The 17255-nt window shown below is 38.2% G+C and overlaps 1 long non-coding RNA gene across 11 annotated transcripts in view; it reads left to right on the forward strand.

The window, feature by feature from the left end:
- Positions 1–17255, forward strand: part of LOC123801282 (uncharacterized) — a 925199-nt gene that overhangs the window by 87416 nt on the left and 820528 nt on the right. Inside the window, exon 2 of one of the 11 annotated variants that reach the window (XR_015727941.1) lies at positions 15813–15885. The exons of the other annotated variants lie outside the window; for them this stretch is intronic. This is a non-coding gene — a long non-coding RNA (uncharacterized LOC123801282). The remainder of the gene's footprint in view (positions 1–15812; positions 15886–17255) is intronic. 11 annotated transcript variants of the gene reach the window in all.

The following is a 17255-nucleotide window of genomic DNA, read 5'->3' on the forward strand; positions in this document are numbered from 1 at the left end:
TCAAAGCTAGTCTTCCCTGGAGATTCCTGGTATGTGAAGGTTTTGGAGATGAGAAGGATTATTCTATATCAGGGTCATTGGGCCCTGTGGAAGGGAAGGAATCTGTACTTCAACCTTCATTTCCCAGGAATGAAGTTAGGAAAACCTGTGAAAACTGGACTAGAGTTGCTCTGTTCAAGGCTAAGATGCAGAGAGTGAGGCTCTTGAAATACAACTGTCTTGTGTAAAATTACCTTGAGAGAGATTTTAGGTTGCAGACAAAGGCTTTGCAATGAATGAAGGAGGCAGCTTTTGGCAGAAAACATGCCTACTACTGAAAGCCCTCTCAGACTCTGTCATTGTGGCATAGGCTTGAACTTTGGGTAGCAATGCCTGAGCATAAGGGTATCAGCTGCAAAGGGAGCCCAAGCCTGAGAAGGGTTTACCATCCCGAAGGAACCATGTGTTTATGGAATGAACTGGACAAGCGGAACAGTTGCCAGTTGCACGGTGGTGACACTGGGTGGCAACAAGAAACAATGGCAGTGGTGGACTCCTGGGGTCCCTGTGATCACCTGGATTGCATACCCCTTGCTCTGCTCCTAGACTGCTCTAATCAGCTCCCCTTCCCCAATAATTTAGGGGGAGGGAGAAAATTCAAGTGAAAGACTTGAATGACTTACAGCTATTTGGGGTATGATAGATTGAATAAGGGACTGAAAGAGGGGAAAGAATTATAGCCGTAATTGAACTTTGATTTTGTGAAGCAGGCTGTACTACTTAAATGAGGGAAATAATTTAGTTTTAATCCAGTGAATTTGATATTTTGTCAGGCTTGTGGTAAATTATTATGAGTGTGATAGTATGTTGTAATCCTGTGATGGTGTTTTACGTGAGACATAAAGCCTTCTCTAGGATCCTCTTGCGTGTGCCAACATTCCGTAGGCATACTTAATTATAATGTGGACTCTAAAACTGTGATGTGAGTTGGAGGTTTTTATGAAGTACAGGAAAAATACTCAGCAAGTATCCTTTATGCTGGTTCCACTAAGAGTTTTGAGAAGAGTTTTAACATCTGATTCCATAAAATTTTCAGGTTGAACCATCAGTAACTATAATATTCCTGACAACTCTGCATGCAATAGCCCATTTCATTTTCTGTGAAGAGACAGGTACCTCCAACTTGTCTTCATTTCCTTGTTTTATTCCCCATAGTGCCAGGTTTATAAAAACACACACTTTCATCTTTTCTTAGATGACATCCTGGCTCTACAACCCTTTTTAAGATGCCAGTTTTAATTTAATTTGTGCTAGTAAAAATCATATTTCTGTATTTTAGATAGTGAATAAAACTGAACTCGATCTCAAGGTAGAAACATTTTTTTTTAAACTCTTGATGAATTTCATTTATATTTTGTGTGTGGTTTTAAACATTTTCAAGTCAACTCTATTGAGGTAAATTTATATAGAATAAACTGTATTTAAAATCGTATAATTTGGTAAGGTTTGTTGTACACCATGAGACTGCCACCACAATAAAAATACAGATCATTTCCATCACCTCGAAATTTCTTTGTGGCCCTTCACAGTCCTCCTCCTTCCCACCCCACCCCCAGGCAACTGCTGACTTGCTTTTCATTATTATAGATTATTTCGCATTTTCTAGAAATTCATGTGGAATCATGAAGTATATACCTATTTGTGTCTGGCCTTTTTTGCTCTTCTTGTGACTTAAATGAAGTAGAAAAAATTTAACTTAAAACTTTAAGATCTATAAATACTTACAACTCCACTGAGAGCACTGATGGCAAATTCCTAAGTACCTGGTCCAGTGTATACTACTAATGTGAAGGGAAATCACTTTTGAGCTTAAGTGAGAAGTGTCTTGTGTGTGAGTATTCATATGTAAAAATGCTGAGTGAGCCTGTGTTTTTTTCTACAAAATAACCTTCTGTGGAAAACTTGAAATTCCAAATACTTAAGAACATTTAACTTAGCTTTTGCTCCCTGGTAGAAAGGAAATGACTTCAGTGAGGGTACAGGTTAAATTAATGCTGCCGGTAGGAATGTTGGCCGACAAGACCTGGGCCAGGAAATCTCCCATTTTTTTTTCTTCTAGTCGTGTGTATTGAATTGGTTTATATTAACTGCAAACTTGATGCCCATGGCAATGGTCACTATGTTGGTCAAAGATTTATATAGTTAATGGAGAACTGACAATCACCTGGGATTTCTTTCAATAATTCAACAGCAAAGATGGTCTAAGTTGCCCTTTTTATATGCTTATTTTAATCAAGTTAACAAATGCTTCTTTTTAAAATGATGCAAAAGTATATATAAATTATAATAGGACTGTGCTTCAGATCTAGTAGGCATTTACCAATATTTAGCTCATCTGATTGTTAAACTCTATAACCTAATACCATCATTAGCTGCCTTTTACAGATGAGGAACCTGAGGCTAAAAGGCTGAATGTCACACTACTGTTAAGTGGTAGAGTAAGAATTCAGAATTCTGGAACCAGAGTTATGCTCTTAACCAGATTAGCTTCTTCTCTCTTCCTTTCCTTGGTAAGTCCTCTATGGTTTATGCTGAATATACTCAGCCTTTGCCTCTGCATGTTATGTTCTAGCTATTAGTCCTTTCTGGTGTCATCTCTGTTCTTTCATTCAACTTGGAATTCTTACATCCACAGAAATTAGACAAGAATAAAGAGGGGTGGTGGTGGTGGTGGTGGTGGTGGTGGTGGTGGTGGTGGTGTGTGTGTGTGTGTTGGCAGAAGCGAGGCTGTGATTGGTGCTTTACAACTTCAGGTTGTGATTTGGAGTTTGGTTGTTTGTAAATAGTTACTTCATGGTTTTAGCTTACATATTTTCAGTCAGGATTCAGATAGCACATGAAGACCATATCTGAGATCCCGGCATCACATCACTTATTTCAATGAATTGTCAATCTCCTATATGTAGGATTCATGAGCATATCATCTCATTAGACTTGTCATTGGCCAAGCACTTGAACTAATTTTGGACTCTATGACTATGAGAGCAGGGGGAGTGTATGGAGAGATTCTAGAGAAGAATAATGAAAATGATGAATGAATTCGAAACCAGAAACTCATGAAGAAAGGATGTAGGAAATTAATACATACAGACTCCAAACAAAACCCTTTAGGTTATCTTTACAGAGAAAGATAACCATTTCCACTGAGGTTGAAACAAGGGATTTCATGGCAGAGACCTTCAAATGAAAAGTCAGAAAATGTGGGGAGTGTGGAGCTCTAGAGCACTGGAGTTTATAATGCGTTGTCTTCTTCTGGCCTTGATGTTGTTAAGGCGGCATTCTGTAAAGGCTGCTATTTATATGAATTTTACCCTCCAGGCACTTAAATTTTAATGGAAAGAATCCAGTAGTATCTGCCTTTAAAAACAACTTACAGAGGAATTCCTTAACTTAAGACTTTATGGAGAGAGAGGTTTTGTTGAGATTGATTAAATCCATACTCTGTAATGAGAACTATATACGCTTCACTAGGTATACTTTCATAAAACACTTGATAAAGACAAACAGTTGTTTCTGAAACCAATTTGAGAACCCAGGGCTTCCTCATGCTGGGGCTGGTGATAATCCTTACCTGTAGTGTCCCTGTGGGAGATCTCATCTGTCCTGCATTGGTTCTGGGACCTAATGAGCATCTCTTCATTGTGTCCCACATCACCTCGTTTTATGGTAATCTGCGCAAGGTTGCCACATTCTTGTTTCAAGCCTTATTAATCACGAAGTTCTGTTCTCCTTATATACCTCATCAAGGTATCATCTTTGACGATGGGGTCTTTGTTAATTTATTTCTTTTGGATGCCTCTGCTTTCCTTCAATACACTATTCATATTTTAACTGTGTCTATTTCTTGTTAAACCTCAACATTATTTTTGATTTGTTTGGTCTTGAGGCTCCTTCTTACTTGGAGTTTCTTAATCTTTTTCATTTCATGTCTTCTTTTGATAACCATCAGGCACTGGGGGCTCAGATTCTTTGCCCTAGGGAGTCATGCTGCTCTCATTAGCCAAAAAAGACTTCTGAGATTTGTGACTTATATTTTAAATGATATACAGATAAAAATTAAAAATAATTATAAAAATTGGATGTACTACTTCAAATTATTCTCTACCCCAAAGATTCTAATACTTCCCTGGAACCACTTTTCCCTATTTCCCCTTTTCGGTCTACAGTGAAGTGCTCTCCTAACTGAACTGTTACTCTTCTTCCCTTCCCTCTCCTCCAGCTCTGACTTTGTTGTGCTTTTTGTTTCTGCAAATGGCACCATACTGTACTTTGTAATTCCAACCAGAAACCAGCGAGCGACTGACTCCTTACTCAGACATATCTAGCATCTCTATCATCAGGCCTACAGTCACTTCTTTAAGAATGGATCTACTTTTCTCCACATCTCTCACCTAGTCTAAGCCGCTGCCATGCCTCATTTAGACCACCACAGTTCCTCCTAACTCATCCTTACATACACCCACATGTGCTGTCTTACGCTATACAGTACTGTGCCAAGTTCTTTGCGAAATGGAAATCTAATTATTTCACCCCCTCTGCTCAAAACCATTGATTGGCACTCCCATTGCACTTAGGGTATGTTAAAAATTCCTTACGTGGCCTGTATGCTCCAGCTACATATCTTCTGTTCCCTCGAGTTGGTCAACACTAGCCTCACTGGCTGCCTTTTCTTTCTTTCTTTTTTAAATTAACATATAATGTGTTATTTGTTTCAGGGGTACAGGTCTGTGATTCATTGGTCTTACACAATACACAGCGCTCACCACAACACATACCCTCCCCAATGTCCATCACCCAGCCACCCCATGCCCCACCCCCTCCCTTCCAGCAACCCTCAGTTTGTTTCCTAAGATTAAGAGTCTCTTATGGTTTATCTCCCTCTCTGGTTTTGTCTTGTTTCATTTTTTCCTCTTTTCCCCTATGATCATCTACCTTGTTTCTTATCAGTGAGATCATACGATAATTGTCTTTCTCTCACTGACTTATTTTGCTTAGCATAATACCCTCTAATTCCATCCATTTCATTGCAAATGACAAGATTTATTTTTTGATGGCTGCATAATCCATTGTATATACATACCACATCTTTATCCATTCATCTGTTGATGGACATCTGGACTCTTTCCATAGTTTGGCTATTGTGGGCATTGCTGGTATAAACACTGGGATGCAGGTACCCCTTCGGATCACTACATTTGTATCTTTGGGGTAAATACCCAATAGTGTGATTGTTGGGTCATAGGTCTGCCTTTTTGTTCTGCAGCTACTCTAACTTCTCTTCCTCTTTCCCTCTTTACCTCAGGGTCTTTGCCTCAAAATCTTTATTTTTCCTACTCTTCGTTGGCTGTTACTAGTCTTTCAGGTTAGAGCTTGATTCTACTCCTTCAGTTGAAATCAGGTTCCTTTTCATCATGTGCCTAATGGCACAAGCTGTTTTCTTTAATAACTAATTTCCTTGTTGGATTTTAAGTTCCTTAGGGTCAGGGATTATATACTTTTCTCCCTCTGCAACTCTGAAGCCTGGTGCAATGCCTGGTCTGCGCTGGGCATTTCATAAATATTTGTCATATCGTCAGTGATTAAAGTACTTACTAATAAGCTTTTACGATGCCAGTCAAGTATCCTCTGTACCTGTTTAGACCAGATGTTGAATGTAAACACACAATCTAAAGCTGGTAGGGACTCCTGGTTATAATCCTCTGTTATAGTTTAATTAGGGATGGTCCTAGTGATAGGATCCCTTTGGCATGTTTTGGGTTAGATTTATCTTTCTGTTCTATGCTTAGGATCTTTTGGAAACTTGTTTGCCTTCTGAGTCTGATTCTTCATTTTTCCTTAAAAAGTACCACCTTTCTTTTATTAGGTTGTCCATACCCAATATGGATGAGACCTAGTGACTTTTGTCTCTTGCATCCCTGGCAACAGCTAATTTCAAATAAAAGTATCTCACCCATATTGAGGCATCTGTTTCCAAGTAAATAAAGCCAGAGTTTATTCTCTTTTGGCTGCTTCCAGCCTAGTCTTACTGAACAACCATAAAGCCATCCATAAACTGTACCCAATTCTGTTTGCAACTGTGTCATTTTATGTTTGAGACTTGTTCCTGACTTTCTTGAGTTTTTCCTCTTCTTAAATAATTGGCAGCTGCAACTGGAGAGATGTGGTTCTCATTTCCCTGGTCTAGTAAAAAAAAAAAAAAGAGAGAGAGAGGGAGAGAGAGAGAGAGAGAGAGAGAACTGCCTTACATGGTGCTAAAAATGGCTTTTATGCTCCTGTTACAGTTTTCTGCCTAATCAGAGAGCTTTCTTAGGCAAAGAGGAGACCCCTTAAGCTCACAAAGGCCCTTTGCTCTCTGGACTTCTCTAATACATTTCTGCCTGCCTCCTAACAGCCTCTCTCCCCCTTCCTAGTCAGAGAAAAGCTTTCTGCACAATAATCCTTAATTAAGATACTGTCCCCAGAAGCTGTCAGCTGCTGTGGTTTAGAACTGCAGAAATCTCTTACAGGAAAACAACTACCATAACCATAACAATTAAACAGCATTATTTACGTAGTCCTAACAATCCACTAAGAAGTGTCATCTGCTTTCTTAGAATCATTTGAGGGAAGAGTCAGGGTGGATAAGTGGAATTTTAACCCAGGTCCACAAAACAAGAAAGATGAATAGATGTCTTCTGAAAGTTTCTTTCAGGCGTTTGAGTCTATGATGAAACATGGCTTTATGGTTTTTGAACAAAGAGAATGAAATGATGACCATCACCGTTTTTTGTTTGTTTGTTTGTTTTGAGTGGTCACTCTATGCCAGACTTTGTAGATTTTTTTTTTTAAGATTTTATTTATTTATTTGACAGAGACAGAGACAGAGACAGCCAGAGAGAGAGGGAACACAAGGAGGCGGAGTGGGAGAGGAAGAAGCAGGCTCATAGCGGAGGAGCCTGATGTGGGGCTCGATCCCATAACACCGGGATCACGCCCTGAGCCGAAGGCAGACGCTTAACCGCTGTGCCACCCAGGCACCCCGCTATGCCAGACTTTGAACTCAACATTTTATAATTATAATCCAATTAATCCTTTTAACCAGCCCAGGGGCTAGACATTATTTTTCATATTTTACAGGCAAGGGAACTGAAGTTTGAAGAGGCCGAGAGAGTTGTTGCTATCCTTATTCTTCCCAGATCTACTTTGTGATTGGTATGATTTTATTGCTAGAAGGCCTCAAATGTTTTAGATAAATTATCCCCAAATAATTTTTAAAACTGTAGGAGTTTTAATTTCCAGATCAAAGAAATACCTATCATATTTTTGCCCTAAAATTATGAGCTAGAAAGAGCAATCATCTGTGACTCGTGACCGCTGATGTCCACAGCCATCAGTTACCCTGTGATGATGGGAGTGTACTAGTACCACTGTTGGTTTCCATTTCCTTATTTGAACACTTGAAACTGGACAGTTTATGATGTCCTACAACTCCCTCAATTTAAGTTGGCTGAAAATATCCAAATTTACATCTGGAGATTAGGATTTCAGAGTGAATCTTATACTGTATACCAGCCCTCATAGGCATAACTATGTGAAGCCTTTGATCATTTCATGAGTTATAAAATGATACTTACCTTTAAATTTCTGCTGGCTATTTCCAATCACAACCCACTTCTTGAGTAATGTCTCATGCAGTTTCATAACAGCATCAGGATGCCAGTTAGAGCAACAATATTACTGTGATGATCGTCAGTGTCAGGGGATGAGGCAGATTCCTGTTGCTTGATCAAGATGGTTAAAATCCCATTCTGCACAAACGGAAATGCTCGGAAGGATATAATGAGAGGGAATAGTAATTTTTAAATTGCCTGTCAACCCTAAGCCCATTTCTATCCATCATGGAAATGATATAACTCTTACTTCTTGTGCTTTTCTATTTTGCATAACCAACAGCATCAATACCACCCACGATTCTTTTTTTCTCCAGCTTCCCACTAAAACAGAACTTAGATTTGCAAAGCCTTAAATGCATTCTTAGACCTATTTACTCCTTTCTTTGAAAAATGGATAAGTCAACTACCAATTAAGCATGGAAATCGGTAATAAAGTGGAATACCAAATAAAACGTTTTCATATTAACTCCAGTAATATGGTTGGTAGCAAAATATCTTTATGCAGTTGTATGGAACCACAGAAGCCATCTTATTGTTAGGTTTTCTGCCATCTGGTTTTAATTTGCTAATTCTTACACTTGGAGAATTCTCACACAAGTATGGGTGGGGGAAGAAACCAGCGCTTTCATGCTAGTTGATTCAGTGTATCAATTAAAATTGTATATAATTATTATTTGCTAAAGGTACACTTTAAAAGAAAACAACAGGCTCACATGAATTGCGATCTGAAGGTAATGAACTTAGCTCACAGAGAGGGAAGGCATGTCACCAGGGGGAAGTCAGCTGTCCTTCCTGACAGGTCCCCTGTGAGATGGCGTTTTCCTCAGTGGATTTGCCACAGTTCAGTACGATGCTGTCAGCCTTAAAGACTTAGAAACTCAGTCTTGTCAGTGTCTTGAAGTACTCAGATTTAGGAGGCTGTTTTCTGCTAACAAAACTCACAAGAGACCAAGGTACAAAAACAGAGTGTCAATCTTTTAGTTAATGAGAAATATGACTTTCAATTTGAACTGTCCTTGCTCTTCTTCCAGGCTAGAGCGGGCAGTTGTGCATATATCCTACTCTTTCTTACTGACTTTAAGTACTTGGCTTTTGCAATTCTCTTGCTGCCTCCTCTATCAACAAGTTTTCCCTCATTATTCTGTCATCTGTAAGCATACTACATAATATCTCCCATGTTAACAGAAACTCTTTAGATCTTATAATCCCCTCCAGGTACCGCCTCATTTATCCGATTCTTTTCCCAGTAAAACTTCTCACAGAAGTGATACACAAACTTGTCTCCACTTCTCCACTTCCCATTCTCTCTTCAACCTACTTCAAATAGGATTTCCCCTTCCTCATTCCACTGGAACACAATAGAATAGAAAAGCATGAAAAGAAAAAAATTTAGCATTGTGAATGGCATATCTTCTCAGAAGAACCTATATTTATAAAACTCTCATTTTCAAATTGTATTTGAAGGAAAAAAGGTCATTACTTTTTCAATAAATAGTCTGACTCAACTACACAGACATTCAGTCAAGATTCTTTCCCTTAGCTGCTTCTGTTTGCTAAGAGCTACTTGGAGAGATGTAGCTTGCTAACCAGTCAGTCAGGAAAATACTGTGGAGTATAGATATTTGTGCTATTCTTGTGACTCATAATACATACAGATCTTCTGTAAGAGTCAGTGACATGAAATAAAGCTGACATGTGTCTAATATTAGTCTCATTGGCTCACTTCAGAACATGGTCTATCTTTGCCTTAGACAAAGTCTCTTCTCTAGAGTGCCACAGCAGTAAAGCCTTTGCTTAGTGACTAATTAGCAGTGAGCCAAGGTCGATCATTTCCTGTTCTGTGATTCACTTTAGTCAAGGTCAACAGCAGCCTCCACATTGCCAAATTCAACGGTAAATCCTTCTCAATTTACTCAGCTTTTTAAGAGCATTTGGCATGGTTGATTCTGTGAAACCTTTTTCTCCCTAGCCTTCTGGGCTTCCAAATAGCCTCACTGGCCACTTGGTCTCAGATTTTTTTGATGGCTCTTTCCTCTCTCCTGCCTCTACATGGTGGTGTGCTCCTGGAATTTCTTGGCTCTTCTGTCTACATTTCCTCACAAAATGTTAGCCTCCAATCTCCATGATTTTAAATACTAACCATACCTTCATGTCTTCCAAGTTTATATTCCCAGTCCTGGCTTCACCTCTGAATTTTGTGTTAATCAGCACTACTCTTAGACCTGAAATATGCAGAATGAAGTGAAGGAGGTACAAATGACGTGCCCAACTAAGCCAGTGTTAACTTACTAGGATAGCATATGTTGTATGGGATATGAAAACATTTGAATCCACCTAGATTGAGCCAGCCAGTTGCCCTGGATTAGACTAGATAATCTAGATTCTGATAACCTTGGTTCTTTATAGGGCAAGAGTCCCGGGAAATATTCTGCTTGCTTGATATTTTTCTTGATAGGTGCTCGTAGGTTTACTGCTCATTGTTAACTGTCATGAGTCACTTGAAATAAAGTATTTGCTCTTGGTTGCACATGCCCTATTGTGGCTCTCATGCTGATGTGGTCAACTGAATTATCTATATTGAAATTGAATGTCTAATGGGCATCTCATAACAGGTTTATAAAACCTTCATTCTTCTGTCAATCTTCTCCATCTCAGTAAACAATACCACAATCAACTCTTAATTAGTGAGGCCCCAAATTTGTTATCCTTGTAGATTTTCTGTCCCCCCCCTTCTCATCTGTAACCAAGCTGACAGCAGTTATCAGCCTCTACTTTCAAAATAAATCTTGAAAATGATTACTTTTCACAGTTCCCGATGTCTCTGCCCTAGGCCAAACCACGAGTTTTTCTTTCTAGGACTACTGCAGTGTTTCTTAAAACTGTGCTTCACAAAATTATATCTGTGAATCATCTGGGGATATTAAATGCAGGTTCTCACTTAGTCATGGATATGGCCTGAGATTCTGTATTTCTAATAAGCTCCCAGGTAATATGAATGCTGCTGGTCAATGGCCCTCACTAGAATATAAATATTAAAAATTTCAGATAATAATTGGACTATGAGGAGCATCAAACAGGGTAAGAGAATAGAGAATAATTTCTTGTCAGTCCCCTTTAGTCTATTTTTTATTTAGCCAGAGTGATGTCCTAAAGTATATCAGATCATGTATCTCCCTGGGTCAGTACCCTTCACCTCCTTGGCTTCCCATTATACCTTGAAGAAAACCCAATTTGCTTATCGTAAGGCCGTATGAGATCTGTTCTCAAATCTGTTTGAGGTCTGCCACTACCACATCTTACTCAGTATGCTCTATCCAAAGCAGTTTTTCTTTTCCTTGAACAGGTTTAACTTTTTCTACCTTGGGTCTTAACACTTCCTAGTCTTTTGGTCTAGATTATAATACTAATCATTGAGGTTTCTGCTCAAAAGAAATAATCTAGGAGAGGATATCTCTGACTGTACAACATAAAATATTCCCTGGTCTTAGTTATTTGTGTTCAGAAAATAAACATGTGATAGGCTGAATAATGCCTAGGAATCTGTGAATGTTACCTGACATGGTAATAGGCATCTTACAGATGCGATCAAAAATCTTGACATGGGGAGATGATCTTGGATTATCTGAGTGGACCCAGTATAATCACAAGGTCCTTATAAGAGGGGAAAAAGGAGGGCTAGCATCAGAAAGAGGAGATGTGACAATGGAAGCAAAGGTTGGAACGATGGAAGATGGAGACAGACAAACCAAGGAAGACAGATGCCTCTAGAAGCCAGAAAAGGCAAGGGAAATGGATTCTCCTCTAGATTCTCCAAGATCATTTTGGACTTCTGACCACTGACTTTGTTACAACAGCAGTAGGAAGCTAATACATTATCTAAAAACTTTATGCTTGCTTAATTGTACCCTAGTTTTCATCTTCCTAATTAGTATCAAGTTCCATGAAGGAAAGGACGTCTTGCTATATCCAGGTGTCCAGTACCTAGAATACCTGACACAGTGGGTGCTAAATAATTCTTGGGTAAATGAATGAATTATTAGACTGGGCACTCATGCTGGTTGACGGGGACAGCATATATATCAGTCGGAGTTTAATCAGAGGAGCAGAACCACTAGGCTACACATTCATGAATTCTACGTTCTGCAGTTCGGGAACTAGGCCGTCTCTGTGTAAATCATTTTCTTCACATCTGATTTGATGCTGGAGCCTAAAGTCCATAGGACAAGCAGTTCAGAAAGGAAGATAGATATAAATTGGGAGATAATAAGAGCAAGCTGGAATATACAAACTAGAGTCCATGGGGACTGACCAAATTGTCAGTTCTTGTTGCTTCTGGCTTGGATGGTATGCGTACTCTGCCGAAATCAAGGGTTTCTGTTGTCATGTTGTTGAATACACCTGTCTGGCCTAGGAATTGGTAATTGCAAAGGAGAACCAAAGGCAAGGTGCAGCAGGTGCAGGCCTGGATCCAGTCTCATGCCAACAGCATGAGTTAGAAGATAAGTCATATGAATGAGCAACAAAATGACTCCTGCTTAAATTCTCCCCTGTAGTTCCCCAGCGAGAATCTCTACTATGGTCAGTTCACTGTAACTAGAAACAGAGCAGGGAATTTTGAGAAGTGTAGTTTAGCCTGGCTATGCTGGCACATTATAAAGCCACTGCAGTTTATTCTCTCTTGATGTTAGATTTTTAAAAATGTGCTTAATGAGCAAAAACTTATAACCAGGGATAATACACAATCAGGATATTAAATGATATCAGATTTTGATTATCTTATTATTGATATACCTTCATACTGGACACACATTTCCACCCACATACACGTGTGCGTCTTTGCCAAGCATACTAAGGTATTCTTGGAACTGCACTTTGAAGGCCGATGAAAGATATACCTCTTTGACTCACTTTTTCCCCCTTTCATTATAGAGATTTTTCTCTCTTAACCATGACATTCTTTGTTAAGGTGATATCTTCAGTCAGGGTCCAATCTGGTCTTAATGTTCTGGGATCTATTTTGTCATTTTAAGAGATTTTTTTTTTTTTTTTGAGCAGACTTATTAGATCAATTTACATGACATCTTTGCTAAGTTCTTGATATTTGAAGAGTAGGAAGGTACTATTCATTACCAAAAATAGTTCATTTTTGATGATCAAGAAAAATTGGCATTGAGCAGATGGAGGAAAAACTAGTACTTTTCCCACTCAGGTTGCTAGGTAAATTCACTAGTAACAGGAATCTCCAGTTGAATCTTCCTCCGTCTTTTCCACTCTCCACCTTGGTTTCCTAGGTCTTTCTTACCGTTGTTAAATGGTGTGCATAAAAACTTTGCACATAATATTCTTGATTCGCAAACATCACCATATAATTTAGGACTGGAGTGAAATAAGACCAATCCCCATGGAACTTGTCCTACCTACATGCTAGGTTAGCAGGCATTTTTAAAAAAGGATTTTATTTGAGAGAGAGAGAGAGAGAAATAGTGAGAGAGATAGTGATAGCATGTGAGCATGAGCAGACGGGATGGCAGAGGGAGAGGCAGAAGCACATTCCCTGCTGAACAGGAAGCCCAACATGGGGTTCAATCTCAGGACCCTAACACCATGGCCTGAGCCTAAGGCAGATGCCTAACCAACTGAACCACCCAGGCACCCCAGGTTAGCAGGCATTTCGAGTTTCTTTCAAAATACAGCACTTCGTTGGGGCCAATAAGACTTCCTCTTTGGATTAGAGATAGTTATTACATTGTACCCAGTAATTCCATTTTATTGTGCTCTGGACAGTAACTGGATTGAAACCTCTGATAAGATTAATAACAGTAAGATTCGGTATTTTTTTTTTTTCCTTCTTACTAAATAGAGTTGCAGGTGAAAAAAAATCCACTTTATTAGTGTTTTTCTTAGTTTCTTCACTTTGGGATAAATCTTTTTTTCTTCCTGCACTGCTTTGTTACTATGTACTTTGCTAGTGAGTGATCGAACACTGATGAAAATGCATGATCACAGCAGAACATTTATAACAAGGCATTATATTGAATTATACTTAAGCATTTTTAGTAAGTATAACTTTATTTTCTAAAGTCTAAGCTAGACGGAGATCATAACTCAGGACTCCCTGTTCATTTGTACTATTCTCATGTTCGATTAGGCTTGAAATTGGAATCATCCTTGATTCTTGACTTCCCTTCACCACTTGTTGACAGTCAGCAGTTCTTTTACATTTCTTGCCTTAAGAATTTTTTTAATCCATACATTTGTTTCCATTATTACAGCCTCTACCCCAAAATAAGGACCTTATTCCTATGTCCTTATAGCAACCTTCTAACAGAGCCCCTAGCCTCCAATGCCTTTGCTTTTCTCCAATTCATTCTGCAAAATATCACCTACTTAACTTTTCATACAATGCTGCTGTCATCATGACATTGCTCAAAAACAATTCCGGTCCCACTGCATGCATAAGTTGAACTAACACAATTTAAACAGACATGCAAGCTTTATCTGTGTCCTCTGCTGTCTTTTTCACCCCTGCCTCTGAAACTTTGTTGAGAAGAATTAGAAAAATCACTAGAGCCAATGAACTGAAAGGAGCCCAGATTTGGAACTTGAGAGCTCTGCAAGGTGAGAGAGGATGGAGAGAGAGGAAAGGTGCAGCAGAAGTGGGCTTTGAGAGGGAGTTTTACAAAGTTAGGAGAGAAAGAGAGCTTCTGGTGGCAGCTGTGCTGCCAGTGAGATATTGAGTGTAAGAGAGAGGAAAAGTTAGATAAAAGGTTTTTAGATACTTTATTGTGAATTATGAGTGGAAAATTTCTTGTTATTTTGAATGACTCAGGAAAGATTAATACTAGTTTTCAATTTTTTTTTTTTTTTGCTGCGTAGTGATTTTTTAAAATGTGACCAGTATCTTGTAGAGGAAGTCAGAGCAAGAAGAGCCAGTTTCATTTCCCTCATGGAATGTTTCAGCCAATAAGTAGAGAATCTAAAACTGAAAGGAGTAACCATGAAGGAAGAGGGTAGCTTATGATGAGCCCACAACATGGGGGCCTGGTAGAGGTGAGGAGGCCAAAGAACACTTCTCTGAGAAAGTGACATTTAGGCAGAAACTTGTCAGATGACAGGTGTGGGAATAACGGACATAATCCATGCGAAGTGTTCAGCACAATGCACGGCAAATCGATGTTAGGAATGTAATAATTATCAATTATTCTTAATCATTCGGCATTCTTGTATCTTCCATAAAGCTCTATGGTAAAATAATTCATGGTAGAGCAGATGTTTTCTGCTATTTTAAATCCCTCTAATGTCCAGCTCTCGACCTTGCAGTGAAGTTGAAAGAGCACCAGATTGGATCGTCTACATAAGGACTAAAATCATGACTAATGAGCTGGGCAACTCTAGGGGAAAAAAATCCACCAGGGTTCTAGTTTCTTGTTTGTAAAATAAGAATCCTATTACTTCAGAGGATTCCTTGGTTGATTAACAAAAGTAATGTGCTGTCTGATACAACATACGTGCATGGTAAAAGGTATTTTACTAATATTTCATATTTATAAGTGATGTTTGTATAAAACAAGAATATACAATTAAAATGGATACCAGTAATTTGAAATTCATGATAATTTGGTTGTAGGTGATAGAAGTTGTATCATAAAATTTGATCAACAAAGAAATATAATGTTCTTATATATCATAAAAGATTATGCTTTTTAGAACCATCACTTCTATCTGGTATCCCAAAAGGAATAACAAGGAAAAAACAAAAATCATCCAAATCTCCCTCTCCACCTAGTCCCTGTTTATGGAAGAATATGTTTCAGGTTATCTAAAAGTATTTATGTGGTGAGTGATTGACCAGAAGTACTATCTATTAATTGAAGAAGTGCTTTAAAAATGTCTACTCAAAAACACTGCCGGAGTTCATTTTCTTTGCAGTTGAAAATAATCCACTACATTGTTTAACAAATAGTTGAATTTTCTATTTTGGAGTAGCTTATTTTTCATTTTAATTAGTAAGGTCATTGTAATTATTATGTAAAGACTTCACACTTAGATGAAGTAAACTGTTCGTTTTAATCTTCCTTAATGCTCTGTGGACTTAGATTTTTTTTTTTTTTTTTTTTAAAGAAGTGCATGTCCTGTTAAAGGAAGGGTTAGATACCGTGTGCCATAGAAGTGTGCTCCTGGCTCTCTGGGAAAGGTATTACTTTGGATGATGATTTTTATCTATAATTACATTTCCTTTTTGCTGTCATAGAGAGCTTGATCCTCATTATAATATGCATTGCTTCATATTCACTAAACCATATAGAAAAAAAAAACCCTTTGTTTATAATTTGAGGAGAGTTTTGAGATTACTGCATGGAAGATACTTGAAACTTTTGCCTCATTGAAAAGCACTGGATGTTTTGAGAAAAATCAATACACCGTATTCCTACCATAACCCAAAGGGAACAAAGTTATCGAGGTTTGAAATAGCTTACCCCCAAATCATAATTCTCTAGCATGGGGATTTGTGAGTACCCGTTGTAACTAACAGCTAATCATACTGTACTTGGTGAATTACTTTCGTTATATAAAATAAACTTAGTCATTGCACATTATAAGGAATGTTCAAATCCTTTCATTAAAAACACAACGTTATGCATGCTATTAATTTTTAAGATGCATTACCAAATGGGTCATGAATATTAAGTGAACACATATATTCTATCCTTTAAAAAAAACACATTAATTTGTAGTTAAGATAGAAGCTTCATCTTCACAGTATAAAACAGAAGGCAGGGATAATATACATGGCTTCTTCCACTTAACCATTAAGATAATTCACCTGAAAACCTCAAATCATTCAAAAAGTTTAGTGTGACTGATTTTTTCTGCTGATATGGATTGTTGACTGTTCACAGCCCCAAATAAGCAATTCTTAGCTGGTCTGAGCCTCAGAGATTGCAATGTGAGCGGTTGCCAGTGGGTGGCAGAGTAACTTGTGGATCAGGTGTACAAATAAATCCTATCCATTTGGGAGGTTATCTCCCCAATAAAATTTGAAACCAGTCAGATGCAAGTATCATTAGGTTTGTGAGACTCAAAAGATAATGTTTATGATATCACACTTTCAAAATAGAAATTTCTATTTACATCCATGTATGCTTTGAGAAATAGGGTTTGTAATGGCTATTTCCTAATTAATAAGAAATGGATATTGCTCATTAATTGAGTCTTTATGAAATGAGGTTCATTTGATACATTTACTATTAAAATACAAGTACAGCATTTGTCTCTCTACCACCGGCTCCAAACTTTATTCATAAGCCTAGTATTGAAAAGCGGGATACAGCTATGCTCAATAATTCTAATATAAGCCGGTAAGTGCTATGGAGCTGAATAAGCAGATTGCCTTGAGGTCAGGGAGAGGAGGCGGAAGCTGGATCAGTGGGGAGGTGGGACCAATAAAGAATGAGGGGAAGGCCCAGGAGTCTGTTAGAACTTCACCTGGTAGTCCTATTTCTACTCCACTTCTTCCTTATTTGTATTTGAAAAAGTTTATTTTGGCAATTAAAATAGGAAGTC

Source organism: Ursus americanus, chromosome 20 (assembly GCF_024610735.1).
Source record: "Ursus americanus isolate L20-20 chromosome 20, mUrsAme1.1.p, whole genome shotgun sequence".
NCBI lineage: Eukaryota > Metazoa > Chordata > Mammalia > Carnivora > Ursidae > Ursus > Ursus americanus.